The following is a 24559-nucleotide window of genomic DNA, read 5'->3' as shown; positions in this document are numbered from 1 at the left end:
ATGGGGCAACCCCATTATTTGCTTCATCTCTGAAGACCTTGGTGTCTTTGGGTTTTAAAGAAATGGTATCTTGAGCTGATTGTGCAAGTTTGTTTCCGTCCTCGGTTTGAACGAAAACTGACTGACCTAGCGTCTCGTCGGTTACTTTACGCTTGGTAATGTCTTGTTGTGCTTCTTTAGGGTACACCTCAGTGAGGCAGATCTCGGAACAAGAACGGCTTGACTGAGTTTGACCGCAAACTTCTGTACAGTTCGAGCTGACAATTGTTGTCCTGGAGTGAACCTCTCCCTCCCCGCCGTCCTGTTGTGGGGGTGAAGGAGCGTTGACGGTTCTTTCATTCTTGACTTCATCACGGAGCCGTGAGGGTAAATTTCCTTCCTCGTATGGATGTGATGCAATCGTGACTCTCTGAGGTTCCTCGTAGCAGGGGAAGTTATCGAATACGTATGGAGAGGGGAGACGAGCCTGCCTGTCTATTTGAGATTGTACATAGTCGCTTGTGCGTTCCAGTCTGGTCCTTTCTAAAGTAGATCTTACTGCGGTCAGATCACGCGACCCTTCAGCTTCTTCTATGTACTTTGCTTCCGCCATGGCAGCTTCTTTTTCTCTTTCTAGCTGCAGCACATGCAACTCTGTCGATATTTTTGCCATTTCCAACTGGGTTTCGGCTTCTCTGGCGGCCTCTTCTCTTTGTCTGGCAGCCTCTTCTTTTTCTCTGGCGGCCCTTTCGGCTTCTTTGGTGGCCAGTTTCATTTTCAAAACTGCTTCTTGTCTGGCGTAATGCAGTCGCACCTTGGCGGCTTCTGCCTTGGCTCTTGCCTGTGCGGACTTACTTGATGTCGTTCTACTGCCCTTGTCGCTGGGCGCCATCGACTTGATCCCGGATCGAGCTGACATTGCAGCACTTGGAACACCTGATAACGCCCGGGTGGGCTTACTTGATGTCGGTTTACTGCCCTTGTCGCTGGGCGGCGTCGACTTGATGCTGGATTGAGCTGACATTGCAGCACTTGAAACACCTGATAATGCCGCTTTTTCACTGTCACGTTCTCCTTCGGGTGTAACGAAACGCCGAATTTAACGTCCGGATAAACCACAGTTAATAAGAACCAGATCGCAGTAAGATTAACCATTTACTGTTCACTCTTCACATTAACATATGGTGAAAACTGTTGATAAAACAATACAAGATTGATACAGTATTTGTTCCTTCCTTAATATCACATTTCAAGTGTAAATACTTGCAAAGGTGACTATAACTACATTACACTAAGGTGCAGTATACAGGGAGAGTTTACCTGCTCCATTGACTACTTTAAATACACTTCCATGCAAACTATCCGCGACTCTTTAACTAACGAAAGCATAAACATTATCTACCGTCGTTACCTCTAACAGGGTCAGCATTAACATCTTAGTTCAATATATCGAGTATCTATTAACTTACAGCGTTGCTCTCACTGTGATTTCTCATGCCTGCAAAACTGCTTGTGCTCAGGTGAGCCTCGTGGAAAGCCCCCACCCTCGCGCTAATTTCAAACCGGTGTTTTCCCACAAGACGCGGCGAAACCGGATGTGACGTCATCGCATGCCGATATATTTTACATGCAATGAATATACTTTAAACACTTCTAATTCTAACTAGAAAATACTATTGAATGAATTACTAAGCGAAAATATTATAAACTAAATAACTGTCGTAAAGACAGCACACTCCCCGCTTGACCTTCGTAAGGTCACAATGAGCAGAGTACAAAACTTAGTCTCTTAATCAGTCATTGGGTAGAAGTAGAATAACTTCTGTAACTGGCCCTTGGTAAATTTTTCACATCGCCTTGGTCGGTAGTCTTCAATTCGATCTTCCTGACATGTCCATCCCCGCTAGGGAATGTAACAGTGATTCTGGCCGTTGGCCAGCTGTTGCGAGCGGCTTGCTTGTCCCTGAGCAGGACTAAGTCTTCAACTTGAAGATTCCTTCGGGGTTCTGTCCACTTTTGTCTCTGTTGCAACAAAGGTAGATATTTTTGTCTCCAGCGAGGCCAGAACTGATTTGCCAGAGCCTGGACTTGTCTCCATTGCTTTTTGTCTGAAAAGTCTCCTGGTGGCGGAGGTGCTCCTGCCTTCTGCGTAAGGAGCGTTGATGGCGAAAGTATAAAGGGGTTTTCTGGGTCAGAAGACATAGGTAGGAATGATTGTGCGTTTATAATGGCTGTGACCTCTGCCATTAGGGTGCACAGTACCTCGTGGGCCAATCGGGTGCGTTGCTGTATCTCAGGTTTCCTTTTCCGGGTTTTCCGTAAGGACGTGAACCGTTTGACTGCCTGCTCTTTGTTATCTGGTGAGCGCTGGCGTGGTTCTCTGATTGGCAATGGGGCAACCCCATTATTTGCTTCATCTCTGAAGACCTTGGTGTCTTTGGGTTTTAAAGAAATGGTATCTTGAGCTGATTGTGCAAGTTTGTTTCCGTCCTCGGTTTGAACGAAAACTGACTGACCTAGCGTCTCGTCGGTTACTTTACGCTTGGTAATGTCTTGTTGTGCTTCTTTAGGGTACACCTCAGTGAGGCAGATCTCGGAACAAGAACGGCTTGACTGAGTTTGACCGCAAACTTCTGTACAGTTCGAGCTGACAATTGTTGTCCTGGAGTGAACCTCTCCCTCCCCGCCGTCCTGTTGTGGGGGTGAAGGAGCGTTGACGGTTCTTTCATTCTTGACTTCATCACGGAGCCGTGAGGGTAAATTTCCTTCCTCGTATGGATGTGATGCAATCGTGACTCTCTGAGGTTCCTCGTAGCAGGGGAAGTTATCGAATACGTATGGAGAGGGGAGACGAGCCTGCCTGTCTATTTGAGATTGTACATAGTCGCTTGTGCGTTCCAGTCTGGTCCTTTCTAAAGTAGATCTTACTGCGGTCAGATCACGCGACCCTTCAGCTTCTTCTATGTACTTTGCTTCCGCCATGGCAGCTTCTTTTTCTCTTTCTAGCTGCAGCACATGCAACTCTGTCGATATTTTTGCCATTTCCAACTGGGTTTCGGCTTCTCTGGCGGCCTCTTCTCTTTGTCTGGCAGCCTCTTCTTTTTCTCTGGCGGCCCTTTCGGCTTCTTTGGTGGCCAGTTTCATTTTCAAAACTGCTTCTTGTCTGGCGTAATGCAGTCGCACCTTGGCGGCTTCTGCCTTGGCTCTTGCCTGTGCGGACTTACTTGATGTCGTTCTACTGCCCTTGTCGCTGGGCGCCATCGACTTGATCCCGGATCGAGCTGACATTGCAGCACTTGGAACACCTGATAACGCCCGGGTGGGCTTACTTGATGTCGGTTTACTGCCCTTGTCGCTGGGCGGCGTCGACTTGATGCTGGATTGAGCTGACATTGCAGCACTTGAAACACCTGATAATGCCGCTTTTTCACTGTCACGTTCTCCTTCGGGTGTAACGAAACGCCGAATTTAACGTCCGGATAAACCACAGTTAATAAGAACCAGATCGCAGTAAGATTAACCATTTACTGTTCACTCTTCACATTAACATATGGTGAAAACTGTTGATAAAACAATACAAGATTGATACAGTATTTGTTCCTTCCTTAATATCACATTTCAAGTGTAAATACTTGCAAAGGTGACTATAACTACATTACACTAAGGTGCAGTATACAGGGAGAGTTTACCTGCTCCATTGACTACTTTAAATACACTTCCATGCAAACTATCCGCGACTCTTTAACTAACGAAAGCATAAACATTATCTACCGTCGTTACCTCTAACAGGGTCAGCATTAACATCTTAGTTCAATATATCGAGTATCTATTAACTTACAGCGTTGCTCTCACTGTGATTTCTCATGCCTGCAAAACTGCTTGTGCTCAGGTGAGCCTCGTGGAAAGCCCCCACCCTCGCGCTAATTTCAAACCGGTGTTTTCCCACAAGACGCGGCGAAACCGGATGTGACGTCATCGCATGCCGATATATTTTACATGCAATGAATATACTTTAAACACTTCTAATTCTAACTAGAAAATACTATTGAATGAATTACTAAGCGAAAATATTATAAACTAAATAACTGTCGTAAAGACAGCACAGATGTATTCACATTGTAATATCAATCTATTGATCAACAGCTGTCCATTCTCCTCCATTCATCTCGTTCTTCGGCACCAATGAGTGTCATATATGACACGGTGTGTTGCAACACAGCGATAAAGTATGTAAAGGATTAACACGGTCAGTTAAACATAGCAGCTTAAATCTAACAGGAGCAAACTGTTCCATCCACCATATTTCTGACATGCGGAACATTCCCGGATGAACAGTGACGTAAGCGGTGACGCCAGATTCTCAGGGGTTCATCAATGAACTGAAAGCTGCAAAGTGGAAAGTTGGATTATTCGAAATGTGACACTGGAGCTTCCCTCGCAGTCCTATTCACAAACTCTCACAATGCTGCACAGAACAACGTAGACACAATTTTATCAATGCCAAATGCAAGGCACATTGCAGACAAGTCCGAAACTATCATAAGTTTTTTTTTCACGCAGAAAATGTTGAGTGCGTGGAATATACTGCCGGCAACGATGGTGGAGGTGGTTATGATAGGGTTTTTTAACGACTTTTGGATAGGTACGTGCTTAGAAAAACAGAGCTATGAGTAACCCTATAAATTTCTAATTTAGGGACATGTTCGGCACAACTTTGTGGGCCGAAGGGTCTCTATGGTGCTGGAGCTTTTCTTTGTTTTTTTTTAATAAGAAACATGAAATGAATATTGAATGATTTATGAGTGGGGCATAACTCGAGTAGATTCATGGTCCAGTGCACATTGAGGAATCTGGGACAGAATTGGCAAACAATACAGAGCAGATACACGGTGAAGAGAGCGACATAGAATTGCTGAGAGGAAATGTGTTCATATAAATGATGCTGGAACATGAAACGCTTTGCCTCAGTTGGTCTTATTTCGAACCAACTATTAATATAATTACGTACTTATTTATAAAAAAAAACTAATGAATTTATTTAATCAGATTATTTTCATTCAACATTTAAGAAGTTGTCTTGCCAAACCACAGAAAAATACAGATCACGGGCTACTCAATTGAGTCTGTGTGGTTGAGCAATGAAATGGGTGCAGGATGACGTCGGACAGAATGATCAGTTTGACGTAAGTCTCCTCGACGCTGAATGTTCTGCTCGATGCAACCGTCATCATTCATCAGCGCACTGTCAATCCCATAATTTTAACATAAACCAACTGCGGGAGATTCTTGTTCTAAAAATAGCTCAGGGAATACAGAATCTATTTTATGAGTATTTACTGGGTTTGAGGAACAGCGGAGAAGAAGGAGAAAAAAATACACTCGCCAACATTGAATCAGAGTCTCACAGGCACAGGGCTGAGATGACAAACTTAACCGTTGGAGCGGAAACAGACAAATACAAAATGAAGCCCACACTCTCACATTGTAAAAGACAGAGACAGATACAGATCGGAACCCACACTGACAGCGTATAGAGAGTGTAAATGCCAGCAAGTTTTCCCCACTGATATCGGGCGAGAATACAACTGGAGATCATGGATGAATGGTGAAATGTGAAATATTTAAGGGAACCATGAAAGGAAACTTCTTCACCCAGAGGGGGGGGGGGGGGGGTCAGAGTGTAGACAGTGCTGACAACACAAATGGTAATTGAGATTCCGATTTCATCGTTTAAGAGATGATCGGATAAGTACACAGATGAGAGGGATATGGTTGGCCACGGTCCGGGTGAGGTCGATGGGAGTAGGCAGATGAAATAATTCCTCACTGACTGGACGGGCTGATGACTGCTTCTGTGCATGAGAAGATGGAAGCTTTTGAAGTTGTTTATTCCATATTCTCCAATTGCCCACGATGTCTTTGTGTGAGCACAGGTGTTTGTTTTTCCTTTGCTGCATTTTACTTTGTGTAGTTTTGTATGCTTCATTTATTATTGATTTCAGAGGGAGACACTGATCCCTCACCGCCCATGTGGATTCAGGGTTAAATGGATCGAAATATGAGCGTATCTACACTCGATACGATAAAACCACGGTTCAGAGGTAAATTGATCTTGGGATAAATTGGTGTGTCCTTGAATTGGGAATTTGGAATTGGCATTTTGGAAGGCTGATTCTTTTAATAAGCGCCAGAAGCTGCTGCTGATCAGTTTGAAATGCTGGTTTTAAGTTGTAGGGCTCCAATGGAGAAGGTGTTTTGCAGACATTGTAGCATTTGCCCTGTAATATGTAAATGACAGGTCAGTTTACAAAACGCTCTGGTGCAGTCAGTAGCTCAGCGAATTGCTTACGTCGTCAAGCCTAATTCCATTAATTATGCTCTGTGGTCAGATTAAATCGATTATATCCTCAGCCCTATTTCTTGGAGCACTGTAACTGCAGACGCGTAATAGAGTTGTAAATTGTACAGAAGTTTCGACTCTCCGTGCGGAACACGGCTGCCATTTGTCTTCCAGCCGGACTTCACTCTGTCTACCATATCATCTGCGTCCTGTTAGGAAATCAATACTGAATCAGCGCAGCCAGGATTCCCTGGATCCCTTGCCTTCTGACTTTCTGAATGAGTCCACTTTGGGGAGCTGATTAATGCCCCACATCGACCGTCCTGGTTCATCTGTTCCTTTCTTTTTCAGTTTTTCAAATAAATCAATCTGGCTCATTAAGGACAACATTTCTCTCCGTAACCAGACTACGTTTCTCCAAATACTCATAAGTTCCCTCTTCAATAATCCTCTCCAGTAGTTTACCCACTACTTATGTAAGACTCCCTGGTCTATATTTACAAGAAGCATCCCTGTTATTTTTCGTCAACAAATGAACAACATTTCCCACCCTCCAATCATCTAGTTCTACTTCTGTTGCCAGCGAAGACACAAATATCCTGTCCAATAGCTCAGCAATATTTGCGCGCTTTCCAAAATTACCTGGACTATATCCCTGCCGGTATCGGGGAATCATCTATTACCTGGGCTATATCTCGTTCGGCATCGGAGAATTATCCATCATAATGTTTTCTAAGTTTCCAGCGCATCCTCTTTCTCAGCGTCGGCATGTTCGAGCATATCTGCCTTTTGACGCTGTGTTCGCATTGATCAATGTATTCAGTGAGGAGCTTCACCGCCTCCTTGGAGTCCAGACACATTTTCCTCTTTTACATCTGATCTGCCCACACTCTGTCCAGTCTCCTCCTGCTCTTCACAGTGCAACTCGTCAAGGACTTCTCAAATCCTCCTGTCACTCTTTTAAGTACATTGTTAAATTCCTTCCTGTCTACATTGTGACTCGCCATAGTCTTAACTGATCCTTACTTCCTGTTCTGTAAGTATCGTTCTTTCTTCCTCTTGACGTGTTCCAACTTTCTTGTCTCCCAGGATTGCTTTACACTGTCATCCTTTCCCTGCGTCACTGAGACAAGCCTATACTGAACTCTGTGTAAGTGTTCCCTAAAAAAATCCCCACATATCTGTTGCGCAATACCCCGAGACCAACGTATGGAGTACAGGAGTTGGAACGTTACGTTGCTGTGGTTTAAGGCTTTATTGTGGCCCGAATTGGAACATTGTGTGTTGTTGGGGTCAACTAGCTACAGGAAAGATGCAAATATGATTGAAAAAATAAAGAAAAAAATTACACAGCTACTGCTGGTACTGAAGGTTTTGAATTAAATGGAACGATTACATATGTCAGCACTTTATTCACGAGAGGGTAGAAGACTGAGGGGAGATTTGATAGAGGTATACAACATTATGAGGCGTATAGAGAGTGTAAATGCAAGCGGGCATTCGCCACTGATGTTGAGCGAGAATACAACTGGAGATCATGGGTGAATTGTGAAATGTGAAATGTTTAAGGGAAACATGAGGGGAGACTTCTTCACCCAAAGGGTGGTCAGAGTGTAGACAGTGCTGACAACGCAAATGGTAATTGAGATTCCGATGACAGCGTTTAAGAGATGATTGGAGAAGTACATGGATGATAGGGATATGGATGGCCAGGTCCGGGTGAGGTCGGTGGGAGTCGGGAGTTTAAATAATTCCTCACGGGCCTGACAGGCTGAAGACCCTGTTCCTATGGGTGTCTGACTGTATGTCTAGTTTAGAACTTCACAGCACCGAACAATCTAGAAAGTCGTTGATACTGTTCGATCCCACACTGAAGCATGGAGACTGAGTAAAATGTATGGTTACAGCAAGAGGAGATGGAAACTTTGGAAATTGTTTCTTCTGTATTCTCCAATTGCCTGGATTGGTTTTATTATTGATTTCAGAGGGTGACACGGATTTCCAATCGGCCATTTAGATTCAGGGTTAAATGGATCGAGATATGAGCGTATTTACACCCGATATGATAAAACCACGATTCAGAGGTAAATTGGCACTCGGATAACTTGGTGTGTACTTGAAATGGGAATTTGGAATTGGCATTTCGGAAGGCTGGTTGTTTTAATGAACACCAGAAGCTGCTGCTAAACACTTTAAAATGCTGGCTTTAGGGCTCCATTGGAAAAAAATGTTTTGAAGTCATTGTAGGATCTGTCCTGTAATATGTAAATGGAAGGTCAGTTTAGAAAACGTGGCGATGCAGTCAACAGCTCAGCGATTTTCTTACGTCATCAGCCCTAAATCCACAAATTATTCAGGTGCTGCGGGGTGGTCAGATTAAATCGGTTATTTCCCTCAACCCTTTTTCTTGCAGCACTGTAACTGCAGAGTCCAAATAGAGTTGTAAAGTGTACGGAGGTTTCCACCCTCCTAGCAGGACACGGCTGTCCGCTGTCTTCCAGCCAGAATCCACTCTATATACTACATAATCTGCCTTCTGTTAGTGGCCAACTCTGAATCAACGCAGCCAGGTTTCCCTGGACCCTATGCCTCCTGACTTACGGAATGAGTCTACTGTGGGGAACTGATCAAACTCCTGACGCAGAGTAATGCACCCACATCGTCTGTTCTGATTTATCTGTTTGTTTTGTTTTCAGTTTTTCAAATATTTAAATCAGGCTCGTAAAGGAGAACATGCACCTCAAAAAGCATTGCTCATTCTCCTCAGCAGCCAGAGTACGTTTCTCCAAATACTCACAAATTCCTTATTCAATAATGCTCTTCAGTGGTTTGCACACTACTGATTTAAGAATCACTGGTCTATAATTCCAAGAAGTGTCCCTATTACCGTTCGTGAACAAATTAATAACATGTTACACCCTCCAATCATCTAGTTCTATTTCCGTGGCGAGCGACGACACACATATCCTGTCTCAAAGCTCAGCAATATCTTAGCTCGCTTTCCCAAATTACCTGGACTATATCCCTTCCGGCACCGGGGAATCATCTTTCATAATGTTTTGCAAGTTTCCACCTTGTTCTGTTTCGGAGTGTTAGCATGTTTGGCATATTTGCCTTTTAAGCTGTGTTTGCATTCATCAATGTACTCAGTAAGGAGCTTCACCGCCTCCTTGGACTACAGACACGGTACCTCTTTTTCCTCCGATCTGCCCACACACTCTGCAGTCTCCTCCAGTTCTTCACAGTGCAACTCGCCAAGGCCTTCTCGTCTCCTTCTACACTTCTAAGAACACTGTTAAATTATTTCCTGTCTACATTGTGACTCCCCATAACACTACCTGATCCTTTCTTCCTAATCTTTAAGTATCATTCATTCTTCCTCTTGACGAGTTGTTCCAACTTTCTTGTCACCCAGAGTTACTTTACGTTATCATCCTTTCCCTGCGTCACTGAGATAAGCCTATACTGAACCCCGTGTCCGGGCTCCCTAAACAATCCCCACATATCGGTTGCGCATTTCCCTGAGTACACCATTTCCCAATTTACCTTTTCAAGTTCCTGCCAGGTAGCACCATAATTCTCTGACCCCCAATTAAATAGATCCTATGCTCCCTGGACCTATCTCTGTGCAAGGTAGATGGAGGGGAGTTCTCCCTGTCTCCCCGGACCTGCGGAGAGATTTGGCACCTGATACGTTTCCTTTTCTAATTTCAGATCCGGAATGGTCTGTTCGCTAGTCCGCCTGCCTTCATATAGAATCCTGGCAGGACACAGCTGATAATTTATGCAATATCGAAACCTTTTACACTGGGGAGGTGCCAAAGAACATTGTAAAATTTGCATTTACCCGTGCCAATAACATGGCACATGTCCAGGTTCCGATTCCGGATCGGCTCCTCACCGTTCCCGTTGCAGTGTTTTTGTTAAACTGGTGGGCGGCTGTACAAAATGCTCCAAATGGGGAGATCGCGCCCTTCATGTTTCTGTGTTCGTCTCACAGGCTATTAACAAACGAACGCTCCACGTTGTCCTCTCTTTCTGCAGGTGCGATACTATCCCTGGTTTCCCACCGCAATCCCTTTACACTTTGTTACCCGACGCTGTCCATTTTTCAACATCTAAAACACGGAAAGTCCTGAAGTCATCCCTGCCCTTGTGACAGTCGAGAGTCTGTGATAGTTTGGAATAAACTTCAACCAAATTGACAATCAGGCCAGCAGCATTGAGCGTTTGTATTGCTACCTACCTGAACTGTATGAAGTCAGTAATCTTCCGCCAATTCTGCAATTTCCGGATGACCAGGGATATGATCGTTTGAATTTATGACATATTTGCCAAACCTGTTCACTGTAAAACAGCTTTATTTGAAAACCGCCGAATTACCGTTAGTCGCAGCCGTTATCTACACAGATGACTGTTTGATGTAAACACATATTTCATTCCATTCTTCAGCTCTTCTCTGAATTTCCTCTGTGTCAGTGTATAGATACATGTATTGGTGCACACGCAGAGAATTTGCAACATGAACCCAAATTGCTGTAGGATGTATACCGGGGTACTCAAATATCTGTCCTCGTAAAAATAGTTTTCCTTTTGCCATTTCAAGGAATGGGCTACATAGGGCATCCAAAATAATATGAAATTAGCTGATATAGAAAACAACAAAACTATCGACTTTCTGCGTTTTTCCACCTCGGCATCTTTCTGATTGTCGCTGCTGTGCCGAAGCCTTCTGCGGACTCTATTTGCCACAACGATATGTCTCACGGTTAACCCGTTAAACACCAGGATTAAGCCGATTGGTAGCAGTGGTGTTAAAATATTGATCAGTACTGCGTATCCTCTCCACACGGGTGAAGTAGCGTACTCATGTGTGAGGGCGCACCGCCACGGCGTGTTGTCAATGATGACGTAAGGTTCAATGGCAAAGTAAACCGGGACACCTTTCCCACAGCTCACTATAACCACGGTCACGATAACCACCGTTGCTGTTCTCTCGGTGCAGTATCGCTCCCGCAGCTTTCGGCAACATATCGCGATGAAGCGATCGAAGGTAAAACTGACCGTAAACCAAACAGAACAGTCCATCGTTACGACCCGAAATAAAATTGTCAATGCGCATACAGGAGTGATGAGTAGGGATTTGGAATAAATGTGGATATTGTTGGTCTGATCCAGTAAAGCAACAACGATGACCACCATCAGATCCGCTGTCGCCATTCCAACCAGGTAACGGGTGATGCATTTGGAGAGTCCGCATTTTCCCCGAGAAAGGATCACAATCGCCGTTAAATTAACTACAAGAATATATATATAAAAAAAAGAAATATCGTCAGTGGCAACTCTCTGAATGCCCCATTATGGAGATGCGATGCAGGGTATGGTTTAGCTGCAACTGATTAAATGCCCCCCCCCCCCCACCCCATCCCATTCCTCTGATGCTCTGCGGGGTATGGCTTATTGCGAAGCGGGAATCCAGTGTGTGCATTCTCCGTCACTACACTCCGGCTGGAGGACAGTGACCGATGTGAGTGCCAGTGGATTGGCGACATTCCCACAGTTTAGCGCGAGGCATCCGAGTTCCACGACTCAAGTACCGGTGAGCAGTCGATCGCTCCTGTAAACAACACCATTTCCATTATCAGAGGTGAAAGAACAGACGCGATTATTTGTAGCGTAACGAAGTGGCATCAAGGAGATACAAAGCACAAGTTCTCATTTACTGACTACGTGTCGAAAACAAACTGGGCTTACTCATGTAAGTAAGCTGTTGCTTGTTTTAAGGTAGATGTGTCTGTACTGATCGTGACTCGGACCTAGAAAAGCAGAGACCAGCATCACTTCAGAAAGCCTAGCGAGGTGAAATTATGAAACATTTACAATATCGGCACGAACTTCATTGACAGAAGAAAAAAACACTGCGATCGAAGTATGGAAAATGGAAATAAAACCATTGGATGCCTGAATCCTCCATTCCGGAAACACGTTTCAGCCGACGGTAGCATCTGTGCTCAGTAACAGTGCGGATACCGTAGCAGAGTAACGACGGCACCATACATAAAGTAACCAGTTCCGGCATCTTACCGGGGACACCAACCGCGACAAGTGTGGGATAGAAAATGGCCGCGATGTAGTAAATCGCCGCATATCCCATATTCCGTCAAATGCAGCGTTCAGTTGTACGGAGCGTTCCAGCTGCTCAGATGGACTGGTGATCGGTTTAGCAGACTTTTATTGAGGAGAGAGCAATTCCACTGAGGCAATTAGCGTGTCTATCATGTCAGGGACATTAGTGACAACTAACTACACAAACACTTACCTTAAACTATTTTTACTCATTGTTCCCGTGTCGTTAATTTGACCTCAAGGGACATTGCAATCTATTTTCTTTAAAACAAAATATAATGTCAATATTGCCAGTTTAATTTTCATAATACCTGCCGTCAGCTATTTAAAGAGGACATATTTGACTCAGTATTGTTTCTAACATACGCGTTCATAATGAAGTCGATTTATTTTGTAGATTTGAACGGAGCACATTTGCTTCTAAAACAAGGGGAGGTGTTGGGTCTGGCAGCTGGAATGGAGAAAGCCTCTTTATTAAAGGGGAACATTCGTTCATTCTTTCTTTCCTTCGTTCCAGTCATTCCGGGCGGTTTGAGTGATGGAAATCACAGTGACAGCTGACAGTTGTTGCAATAAAATACACTGCACATGTTCATCCAAATGCTTTAAAAGATCCACAGCGATATTCCAGAGAGCTGAGATCAAAAAGGGAGAGTGTCCTCGGGAGATTAGCGAGGGCTGTGGACAGTTTGAAGAACAATGTTTTCCAGAGCACACATGGGCCTTTTGGCATGAACCTGGCCTCTGCCAGTGAATGACTCGACCACCCCACACCCGTGACTTGCGATGCAGTCTAGTTAACTTTAAAGATATTCGCAAACTTGGGACAATTCTACCACTATTTCTCCATCAATTCTCTGTCTGAACAAAAGCAGCGACTAAGATCTGTGAACTATCCACATGTTCTCAGGCTGTTATGCCATTGAGCTGCGCTTTTTTCCTCCCGATTTACTTTCAGCTATATTGCCTTTCCAGCGGCACTGTATGTATATACAGAACAGCGGGTGCGTTTAAGCTCGCCTGTCAGTCGCACTTCCTTCTGCTCTTGCAGTGCACCACTCCGTGCTTATTGTGGTTCTCGTAATAAGGAGCGGCCCTCGGTTTATTGGAGAAAGTATCACTTCAAATTCATCCTACCAAAGTGAATCACTGTACCGTTCCGTGTTGAACTCCATCTGTAACTTTTCAGCGCTGCTCTGCGTCCCGCCACTGTCCTGTTGCAATCCGTGACAACCTTGTATACCACCCATAATTCCACCAACCTCCACATCATTGCAATTACAACAAACCACGCATCCAAATCATTCATAAAAACACATAAACCCGAGGGTCTCGGAACAGGTCTCTTCAGTCACTGGCCACCGACATCCAGGGAGAAAACGCTCCATTCACAACTATTCTGTCTTCTGTGGGCGTCAGTTCTGAATCCATCAGCCAACTTTCCCCGGATACTAAACCTTCTGATGTTATGAATGGTCCCAACTTGGCGAACCCTAATGCGTTGTTAAAATCCATTCATATTAGATCAATTTCCCCCCACTTTTTTTGCAGAAGACCACGTCACAAACAGGTTCTCCCATCTGTTTCTGTCTTCCATTGTCTCCGCCTTGGCATTAGGCAAGTGGAAAGATGTGACCTATCCTCATCCTCCGGGTACAAACTGGAAGTGGTTGCCCAACTCACTGAGGGAGCAATTGCTCCTTCATCCACATCACCGTCGGTTACCTGAAACATAACTCCAAGAGGATCATCTCATCTCGGTCCAAAGCATTCCATTAACAATATGTTTTCTAGAACTCAGCTCCGAGAAGACATTGACTATCTCCAAGGGGTTTGAGTTGGTTAATATGATACCAACTCAACTTATTTGGAGCAGTCTGAATTCGATATACTGGTGGACTATCTAAATCCTATCTAAATCCAAGATGGCGGCACGACGCAGCTTGCAGCGGCCACTCCAGAACTAATTATCTGTTATTTGTGAAGTGGGGTGCCGTGCGCAATCATAATCGATTGAAAACGGACGTGGGAGCAAGGAGGAACATCAGGAAATCGCCAGGAAGACCTTTTTCGGTCTACTGCTGCTGTGAGGTCCGGGAATCTGCTGGGAAGAACAGGCCCCCAGTCCTCGGGGTCGCGTTGCCCAATGGCCTTTGGGGGGGCCGTCTTAACACGCTCGGCAGAGGATGGTGCTCGGAGAAGGTGTGCCGGAGGGGATGGTCGTCGGCTCGGAGGTTCGACGGGCTCGGAGTCTGCTGTGGTCTGATCGCTTTCGGTGTGTGCTGCGTCTGCTATACTGAGTCGGGTGGCGCCTTGGAAGTCCCTAGCGGGGGTATTCCCTTCTGCCGCCGGTGTGGGATGGCGATTCTGTTGGGACCCTGGGGAATGGTGGAAACTGTGTTGTTATTTCTTATGAACTTATAGTCCTTTAACATCTTTGAACTATTTTTACTGTGCCCATGGTCTGTTTTTTTTTAATCAATTATGCTATTGTTTGCACTGTTGTAACTATATGTTGTAACTATGTAGTTTTGTGCAGGTCTTGTAGCTTTAGTTTTTGGTCTTGATTGTCTAGTGGATTTGAAGCTCCTTTCTGGGGAACGCGCTAAGATGGTAGTCTATATATTAATACGCAGCAGCCTCTCCGGACTCTGGATTGGGGATTGCCAAACGTTATATGGATTTTCTGATGTAGTCTATTTTGTCATATGCTTTAGTGACATTATTCTGGAGGAACGTTGTCTCATTTTTTAACTGCGTTGCATTTGTGGCCTCTAAATGACAACTAATTGAATCTGAAACTGACTGGCTCTGTCAGCGATATCATATATCCCTACAAATCGCGAAGCTGTAAAGGGGCTCTGCTGATGTAGGGACATTATAGCTTTCTGTCATACTTCCAAATCCCGCATTTTTTTTGCACCTCGAAATAAGCTTTACTCTGCTGATTCTTCCGTCTTCTATTAGGCCTAACATAATAGGCCTCCTCAGTAGACTCAATTAATTGCTGCTTGCATTTGTCCTTTCCAATGCCACCAGATTCGGCGGACGATAAATCTAGCCCAAACAAGGATTTTAACCCTTTCAATTTATCTAACAGTGTCATTAAAATTATGCTCATCCATTCAACAATTCCACGGTATTGTGGACGACGATGGATACCAGCCTGTGGTTTACCCCAAACAGTTTCATTACATTTTGTGTCACATGCGCTGTGAAGCGGCGACCATGACTGATTCTAGAGTGTTTGTCAATCGCCATCGGGTGAATACTGTCTCAAAAAGAAGTTGGGGAAGTTGGGGAAGCCTCTATCCACTTGGTGAAAGCATCCACTATCTCGAGGATATATTTTAGTCCTCCGGGGATGGAGATGAAAATCCACCAAAACAATGCTCTAAAGTAACACATGCTCCTTCTACGGAGCGTATCTTAAAATACTTCTATAGCCAATTCATCTGGGTTATTACTGGGCACAACACAACCAATTCTTACAATAATGTTCTACATCTCGTCGCAATTTCGGCCATCAACACGGATTCTTCAACTGTTCCATAGTTTATAGTTTTAGCTTCTCCTTGATGGCCACAAATGTCATGGTGACAATACACCATTCGGTTTCTTCCACCTTCTGGCAACAAAAATCTACCATTATTAAGCAGAATCCCTTTCAGTACCAGTATCTCTCGATACTCCATAGACTCTTCAGAATCCTCTCCTCTTTGTACCTTTGCTGACTCTTGGTCCTGTTGCTGTGTCATGACTAACTCTATGTATATATATAGTTTGGTGGTTTCTCTGCCATCCCTACCTCTGCATGTGGAGTCCATTTAATCACGCAACTTTATTCTAGTTTGCCTTCCTGATCCCTCCTTTTTTCATCCATCAGTGTTTCATTTTGCCTTCTCAAATATTTATTTCATCAAGGGAGCTGATAGTAAAGGTTTGCTGTCCATTGATATGTCACCTCGAGATTCTCATAACGGTAAATATTCAGTCAAAGCACATTCGTATGCGGTGAATGAAGGGGCATGGTTAATGTACAGTAATCAGAGTTTAATCTCATTCTTTGTTGTACATAATGACATATTGACTTAATGTATCTATTTTGTTAATGTTCAATAATAATTAATAAAAAGATTTTAAAATGAAAAAAATGAGCATATGTGACAGAATCGGCAAACATAAGACTGCAGAGAGACACGCTGAAGGCAGCAATTTCGAATTGCTAAGAAAAATGTATTCCTATGAATGTTGCTAGAACATGAAACGCGATGCCTCGATGGGAGCAATTATTTTCGACCATTATCAATTTTATTAAGTATTTATCTAAATTAATTAGAATGATTGTTTTCTTTATTCTCATTTAACTTTTCAGAAGCTGTTCTGCCAAACCACAGTAAGTTGCAGATCAGGCACTGTTGGATTGGCTCTATGTGGTGGGTAAGGTGGAGCTTGCAGGATGATGCCGGGCCGAATGGACTGTTTGTCATATGACTCTATGACGCTGAAAGTGCCGCTCAGTAAAACCGTCATCATTCATTAGTACACTGTCTCTCTCACAACATTAACGTAAACCAACTGCAGGAGACTCTTGTTCCAAAAATAGCTCAGGGAATATAGAACGTATATTAAGGGTGTTTACTGAACGAAGATATCGTGAGAGCTTTGAAAGTGGAAGGGGAGGGGGAGATCCGAAATGTTAGGAGAAGTCAGGAGGGGGAGAGATGAAGCCAAGTGCTGGGAAGTTGATTGGCAAAAGGGATACACTAGTGGAAAGGGGGAGGATCATGGGACTGGAGGCCTAGGGAGAAAGAAAGGGGGAGTGGAACACCAGAGGGAGATGGAGAACAGGCATCTACCCCAAACCATAACCCTAACCCGAAACCTAACCCTAATTGTCGTAAATCTTCTCTGAATTCTCTCCGATGTCAGTATATACTTTGCAAAGGAGCCCAAAGCCGCACAAAATATTCCAAGCATGGTCTCACGAGTGTGTTATAGAGCTTCAACATCACATCCCTGCTCTTATATTCTGTACCTCTAGAAATGAATGCTAACATTCCATTTGCCTTCTTCACCATCGACTCAACCTGCAGGTTACCTTGTAGTGAATCCTGCACAAAGACTCCCAAATCACATTGTGTCTCTGTATTTTGAACTCTCCCCCCATCTAAATAATAGCGTGGCCGTTTATTTCTTCTACCAAAGAGCATGACCAGGCACTTTCCGAACATTGTCTTTCATTTGGTACTTCTTTTCCCATTCTCCAGAACTGTCTAAGCCTCTCTTCGCAGGCTCTCTGTTTTTTCAACACTACCCGCCCCTGCACCGATCTTTGTATCGTCTAATTTACCCTTACATCCATTAATTCCACAGTCCAAATCATTGACCCAGCACCGACCCTGTGGAACTCCTCTGGCAACCGGCAGCCAGCCAGAATAGGATCCCTTGATTCCCACCCTTTCTTTTCTGCCGATAAGCCAATACTCCAACCATGTTAATAACTTCCCTGTAATTCCAAGGGCTGTTATCTCCTTTGTCCACCTTGCTTGTAATTTCCTCAACGAATTGCAGGTTTGTCAGGCAGGACTTTCGTTTCTGGAAACCTGCTTGTCATGTGCCTCCAGGTACTCCGTAATCTCATACCAAACAATCGATTCCACCAACATCGCAACCACGGATGTCTGCCTAACAGGTCTATAGTTTCCTTTCTGCCGCCTCCCACACTTCTTAAATAGCGGAGTAACATTTGCAATTTTCTAATCTCCGTTCATGCCCGATTGTATCAATTCCTGAAAGGTCGTTGTTGATGCCTCCGCAATCTCTCCAGCTACTTCCTTCAGAACCCGAGGGAGCATTCCATCAGGACCAGGAGCTTTATCCACTCTCAGACCATTAGGTTTTCTCAGGACCTTCTCAGTCTTAATTGTCAGTGCACAACTTCACTTCCTGGACACTCTCCAATCTCCGGCATTCTGCAGGTGTCTTCCACTAGGAATACTGATGCAAAATACGCATTCAGTTCCTCTGCATATAGACAATAGACAATAGACAATAGGTGTAGAAGTAGACCATTCGGCCCCTCCAGTCTGCACTGCCATTCTGAGATCATGGCTGATCATTCACTATCAATACCCAGTCCCTGCCTTGTCCCCATATCCCTTGATTCCCCTATCCATCAGATATCTATCCAGCTCCTTCTTGAAAGCATCCAGAGAATTGGCCTCCACCGTCTTCCGAGGCAGTGCATTCCACACCTCCACAACTCTCTGGGAGAAGAAGCTCTTCCTCAACTCTGTTTTAAATAACTGACCTCTTATTCTCAATCCATGCCCTCTGGTACTGGACTCTCTCAACATCTGGAACATATTTCCCGCCTCAATCCTATCAAATCCTTTAATTATCTTAAACGTTTCAATCAGATCCCCTCTCAATCTCCTCAATTCCAGCGTGTACAAGCCCAATCTCTCCAATCTCTCTGCGTAAAACAGCCCTGCCATCCCAGGAATCAACCTAGTGAATCTACGCTGCACTTCCTCAATTGCCAGAATGTCCTTCCTTAAACCTGGAGACCAAAACTGTACACAATATTCCAGGGGATATCTCATTACAGTATCCCCAGCATCATTCAGTATTGTTTCTATATCGACCCTCGACTCTCTTTGACACTTTATACAATTAATTAAAGCTTTAATATCTTATTTGATATTTGTCGCCCGCTTCCTTTCACAATTCATCTCTTCCTTCCTAATGACCTTCTCAATTTCCTGCTGCAAGTTTATGAAAGCTTCCCATTCCTCTATTTTCCCACTAGTTTTGGCTTCCTGGTATGTCCTCTCTTTTGCTTTCACTTTGGCTGTGGCTTCACTTGTCCGACGCGGGAGTATCCTTCATCCCTTTGAAAATTTCTTCTTATTTGGAATATGCCTGTCGTGCACTTCCGTCATTTTTCACGGAAATCCAGCCATTGCTGCTGTGCTGTCCTTCCAGCTAATGTCTCTTTTCAGTCAACTTTGGGCAGTTCCTCTCTCATGCCATCATAACTTCCTTTATTCCACTGAAATACCGATACGTTGGAATTTAGTTTCTCATTGTTAAATTTCAAAGTGAACTTGATCACATTTTCCAAAGGATATATATATTAACATTAATTTCTCTTATCACCTCCAGATCATTACACAACACCCAATCCGGCACAGTCAATCTCTTCGTGGTCTCAAGAGCAAGCTGTTCTAAATAACTATCCCTTAGACATTCTACAAATTCTCTCTCCTGAAGTCCAGTACTGACCTGGTTTTCCCAATCCAGTTTCATGCTAAATTCCCCAACGATTATCATGATATTGCCCTTCTAACACTCCTTTTCTATCCCATCCTGTAATTTGTAATCCACATCCCGGCTGCTGTTTGGAGGCCTGTTTACAACTGCCATTCGGGTACTTTTACCCTTGCCATTTGTTAACGCAACCATAGGGACTCTACAGCTTCCGATCCTACGTCATCCTTTCTAATGTTTAATATTGTTTCTTCTACACAGGTCCACACCACGGCCTCTGCCTGGTAACCTGTCTTCCCAATACACTGAATATCCTTGGACTTTCAGCTCACAATGGCAGCCATTCTTCAACCAAGTTTCAGAGATGGCCACAACGTCATACTTGTAGAAGAATTTCAAGATCCTCCATATTCTTTCTTTTGCTGCGTGCATTCAAAGATAACACTTAGTGAACAGCATTTGTTCCTTTCTGTGTTAACTGCACCACGCCTCTATTGCCCTGTAACTCATTCCACTGGCTGTGATTATGCCTCATTTCCTGCTTCTCCTTTCTGTCATCTTTCTTGCACGCTATCGCTGATTTATTTTTGTTTTTCCTTTCCTCAGCCCTATCGCTCCTGTTCGATCCCCCGGCCTATTTAGTTTAAACCCTCCCTGACAGCTCTATCAAACCTGCCCGCTCGGATATTGGACCCCTTTGGGTTCAGGTATAACCCATCCTTTTTGTACAGGGCGGAACTTCCCCAGAAGAGGCCCTAATAATCCAGGCATCTGAAGCCCTGCCCTCTACACCAGACTCTCAGTCACTCATTAATATGCATGATCATGCTATTCTTGCATTTGTTAGCACGTGGTACAGACAGAAATCCTGAGATAACTACCCTGGAGGTCCTGCTTCCTACCCAACTCCCCGAATTCTGTCTTCAGGACCTCCTCCCTTTTTCGCCTATGTCCTTCGTACCATCGTGTATCAAGACTTCTCCCTTCAGAATTCTCTGCACCTGATCCGAGATATCTCGTAACCTGGCACCTGGCAGGCAACACACCATGCGGGTATCCCTATCAAGCTGACAGAAGCTCCTGACCGTTTCCCTCACTGTGGGATCGCCAATGACTACCGCATTCCATAGCTCCTTCTGTCCCTTCTGCACCATATCTCAATGATATCGATGATATTGGACGATGCAAATTGTGCTGAAGACGCCATGAGTCTTTGGAAGGACTAACACAGGAGAGGAAAACAGGCAAGTGACGGATGGAACATAGAGCAGGGAAGTGCGTTGTCATGCGCTTTAGTAGAAGGAATAAAGGCGTAGATAATTTCTTTAAACGTGAAGCAAATTCAGAAATGAGAAATGCCAAAGGAGCGGGGAGTTGGAAGATTTCCCTTCAGGTGTAATTGCTGACTGAGTCTGTGGTAAGGCAAATGCAATGTGCTTTCTTTCAAGGCAACTAGAATATAACAACATCGATGATTCCCTCTCCTTCCAGAGGCTTCATAAGGCATCGATCAGACCTGTTTTGCGCCCAATGTCTAAGAAAGGATGTAGAGACAGAGGGGACGCTCCAGGGGAGTTCACAAGAATGATTCCCACCACGAAAGTTTTAAGATATGAGGAATATATGATGACTTTGGACCTGTACTGGATTGCTAGTCGAATGACGGGGATCTCACTGAAAACTGTTGGAAGTTGAAAGGCGCCGTCAGAGTGGACAAACCGAGAATGCCTCCTACACCGTGGCAGTGTAGAACCAGAGGGCACAGCCTCGAATGAAAAGGAAGTTCCTTTAGAACAGAGTTGAGGTAGAATTTATTTAGATAGATTGAGGTGAATCTGTGGAATTCACCGGCAAAGATGTGCGTAGAGGACAAGTCGGTATGTATATCTAAAGCGGAGATTGATAGCTTTTTGCCTGGTGAGGGTATCAAAGGCTACAAAGAGGCAGCAGGGGAATGGGGTGGAGAGGGATAACATATCGGCTGTAATACCCCGCGGTGCACAATGAAGGAGAGAAATGTGCGACTCCATCTCTTATATCTCATGGTCTTTAACACAAGGAGAGATGTGTGGCTGTGAATACACTGCTAGGGATGTTGAGGCAGAGACATTCGGGACATTTGTTAGTCTCTGAGCTGGGCATATGGATGAACATACAGTGGAAGGCCAGGAAGAGGGAGGAGAGTTGGATTATTTTAGAGTAGTTTGAAGTTCGGTACATTGCTATGGACACGTAAACGGGGTGGCAGAAGTGTACTACATGGTTGCATTCATTGATTGGGGCACTGGGTACAAGAGCATGAGGTCATCTAGTCCCAGCAACATCCTTGTACATATTCTGTGAACACTTTCAATCTTATTTTAACCTTTCTGGTAGGCAGATATCCAAAACTGCTCACAATACACTTAGTTCTCAACAACGCCTTCTATACATTTACGTATGAAGGCCAAAGTGCCAAAGGCCTTTTTTACAGCCCTATCCACCTGTGCCGACACTTTCGATGGATTCTGGAACTGTATTTCCAGATCCCCTCGTTATACCACAGTCATCAATGCGCTAAAGCTGACTGTCTAAGACCTACCCTGGCTGGTCCTCCCAAAGTTCAACACCTCACACTTGTCTGCATTAAATTTCGTCGGCCATTTTCCAGCTGGCTCATATCCCACTGTTCCGAACCCTAGATTTGGGATCCTAGGTTCGGCTCGCGGCTTCATCTCGGGAAGGACAGCCCCCGCCCCGGCCAGACTTAAGAAATATTGTTTGGTCGGATGCTGCGTGATGTTTCACCCTGTTACAAATCAGTAGCAGAAAATAACAAACAACACACAATATTCAATTGAACGATTGAGCTTTATAATACTTAACTTGACTGCTTGGTTCGTAAAGAATCTAAAAGGTAAAGGACCCATTCTCATGAAGCAGTCTAATGTACAAAGCTGCAGCTCATGGTTCCGTCCATTCGTTCCCTGCCGACCCTCGGACCCTCGCTGTAAGTCCACTCCGAACGGCGGTCTACCAACTCTCTCCATTCGCGTCTTCTCTCTTAATCCCTCGCCAAAAAAAAAAACGTGAATCCTTCTCTCAGCCCCACAAGAAAGAAACAACATGCCTCTAATTGGATAACACACATTCTAAAGCCCTCCTTATCTCTAGCGATAATCCAAACCATGCTGCTACCGAGAATAATTATCAGTGAAACCTTACAGAGTTTCCGTTACGTTAGCAATGAGACCACGCAGCGCGTTACATACGCAATCTGACAGAACTGTTCCAGGAGTTGCAATGAAGACCTGTCAGTGGATCTCGTCGACTTGGACATTAACAGCGCTTTTGACAAAGCCCATGTGGGAGGTTTGCCCAGACGGTTCAGTCCCTTTCATTCAGTGGGAAGTAGCAGACCGCATGACTTTGCGGCAGAAACCAGAGAGTAAAGTTATATGTTCGCCACTCTGAATGGAAGCCTGAAAATAGTGGAGTGCCGCAGTGATCACCGCCGGCTCTGTTGTTAATGCGGACGTGTGGGATGTTACACACTGGGAGGACTGACCAGCGTGGGACGTACACATGGAATAGTACGGCTCTGAGTAGCGCAGTGGACAAAGGGGTCTGTGAGTCCAGATCCATTATTCATTGATAGTGGCGTCTGAAGGAGATCGGGTCGTAAAGTGAGTATTCAGCTTATTAGCTTTGATAAATTAAACCTTTCAGTTCAGAAGTTGGTCTGAAGTTGCATTACGCTTTGGTGAGGCTCGTTCTGGAGTATTGTGTGGCGTTCTGATCAATTACCTTCACAAAAGCATCACTGAGATTGGAAGAGTACAGAGCAAGTTTACAATGGCATGGTCAAGACTTGAATATCTGATTCATAAGGAATGTTTGAAGAGGTTAAGACATTTCTTTTTCTTACCTCCAGCACAGCAGAATTTGTGGAGGTATCGTAGAGGCGTACTAAATTACGAGAAGCAAATGGAAACAGGCATTTGTCATTCTTTGGGTGAGAGTAGAACTACCTGTCATAGGTTAAGAGTGAATAGTGAAATATTTAAGGGAAACCTGATGAGGGACTTGATTCAGAGGCTGGGGTGAGGGTGCAACTAGCTGTCAGCGAAAGGGGTGGACGTGGGTTTGATGCAACATTTAAGACAAATTTGGGTAATACATGAATGAAGCGGTATGGATGTCCAGCAGAAGTCGACACGAACTGGATGGGTCCTGTTTTTTTATGCTGTAATACAACATTTCTCTGACCCTCTAAAATAAATTTTAAAAACATCGAATGAATTGTATGTGATGCTCCACGGAAAGTTAAGTGGCTGACACAATGTCGCAATGAGTAAAAATAGACCGATGCAAACACGGATTTTTCGCTCACTGACCTGTAGCTAATGCAACTAAAGGGGAGAGTAGTATTAATGGGCTTTACTGGCCTCCTTGTGTATAAGGGCTCGTTGAACGAGTGCATCTAGACAGTTGACACTTTTCGTACATCTGATCGCCACTTCTGGCAGAAAATGGGATATTCAGCAATTTATTATCTTGTCCGTAATTACTATCCCGCACTGGCGGCCGTTGCTCTTCCAGGTCAGGTCGCTGAAATGCGGAGATGTGAGACATCCTGTAGTCCTTAAATTGTGCGCTTTAATTTAGAGCGGTCGTGGTTTCCTATCGAAGGCTTTTATATCAACTCACTCAGGAAATAATGAAAGTAGAAGCACGTTTCATTGTTTTTTTTTAAATATGATTTATGTGACTTTCATGTATTTCTGTTACTTTGGTTTGCTTTAATGTACTTTATCATAATCTGTCAAAATTATGTTTCGGGTGTAATGAGCTCCACGA

The 24559-nt window shown here is 44.3% G+C and overlaps 1 protein-coding gene and 2 long non-coding RNA genes across 3 annotated transcripts in view; 1 reads left to right on the top strand and 2 right to left on the bottom strand.

Moving 5' to 3' along the window:
• LOC132388617 (oocyte zinc finger protein XlCOF6-like) overlaps positions 1 to 24559 on the top strand; it is a 288409-nt gene that overhangs the window by 34027 nt on the left and 229823 nt on the right. The gene's annotated exons all lie outside the window — the stretch shown is intronic.
• Positions 903 to 2168, bottom strand: LOC132388619 (uncharacterized). The gene is made up of 2 exons (XR_009510286.1): positions 1449 to 2168; positions 903 to 1170 (listed from the first exon to the last, which is right to left on the bottom strand). It is a non-coding gene; the product is annotated as an uncharacterized LOC132388619 (long non-coding RNA).
• Positions 3272 to 4046, bottom strand: LOC132388618 (uncharacterized). The gene is made up of 2 exons (XR_009510285.1): positions 3818 to 4046; positions 3272 to 3539 (listed from the first exon to the last, which is right to left on the bottom strand). It is a non-coding gene; the product is annotated as an uncharacterized LOC132388618 (long non-coding RNA).

This window comes from Hypanus sabinus, unplaced genomic scaffold (genome assembly GCF_030144855.1).
Source record: "Hypanus sabinus isolate sHypSab1 unplaced genomic scaffold, sHypSab1.hap1 scaffold_367, whole genome shotgun sequence".
Taxonomy (NCBI): domain Eukaryota; kingdom Metazoa; phylum Chordata; class Chondrichthyes; order Myliobatiformes; family Dasyatidae; genus Hypanus; species Hypanus sabinus.
Note: the sequence above shows the minus strand (reverse complement) of the source record. Positions and strands in the feature narration are given on the sequence as shown.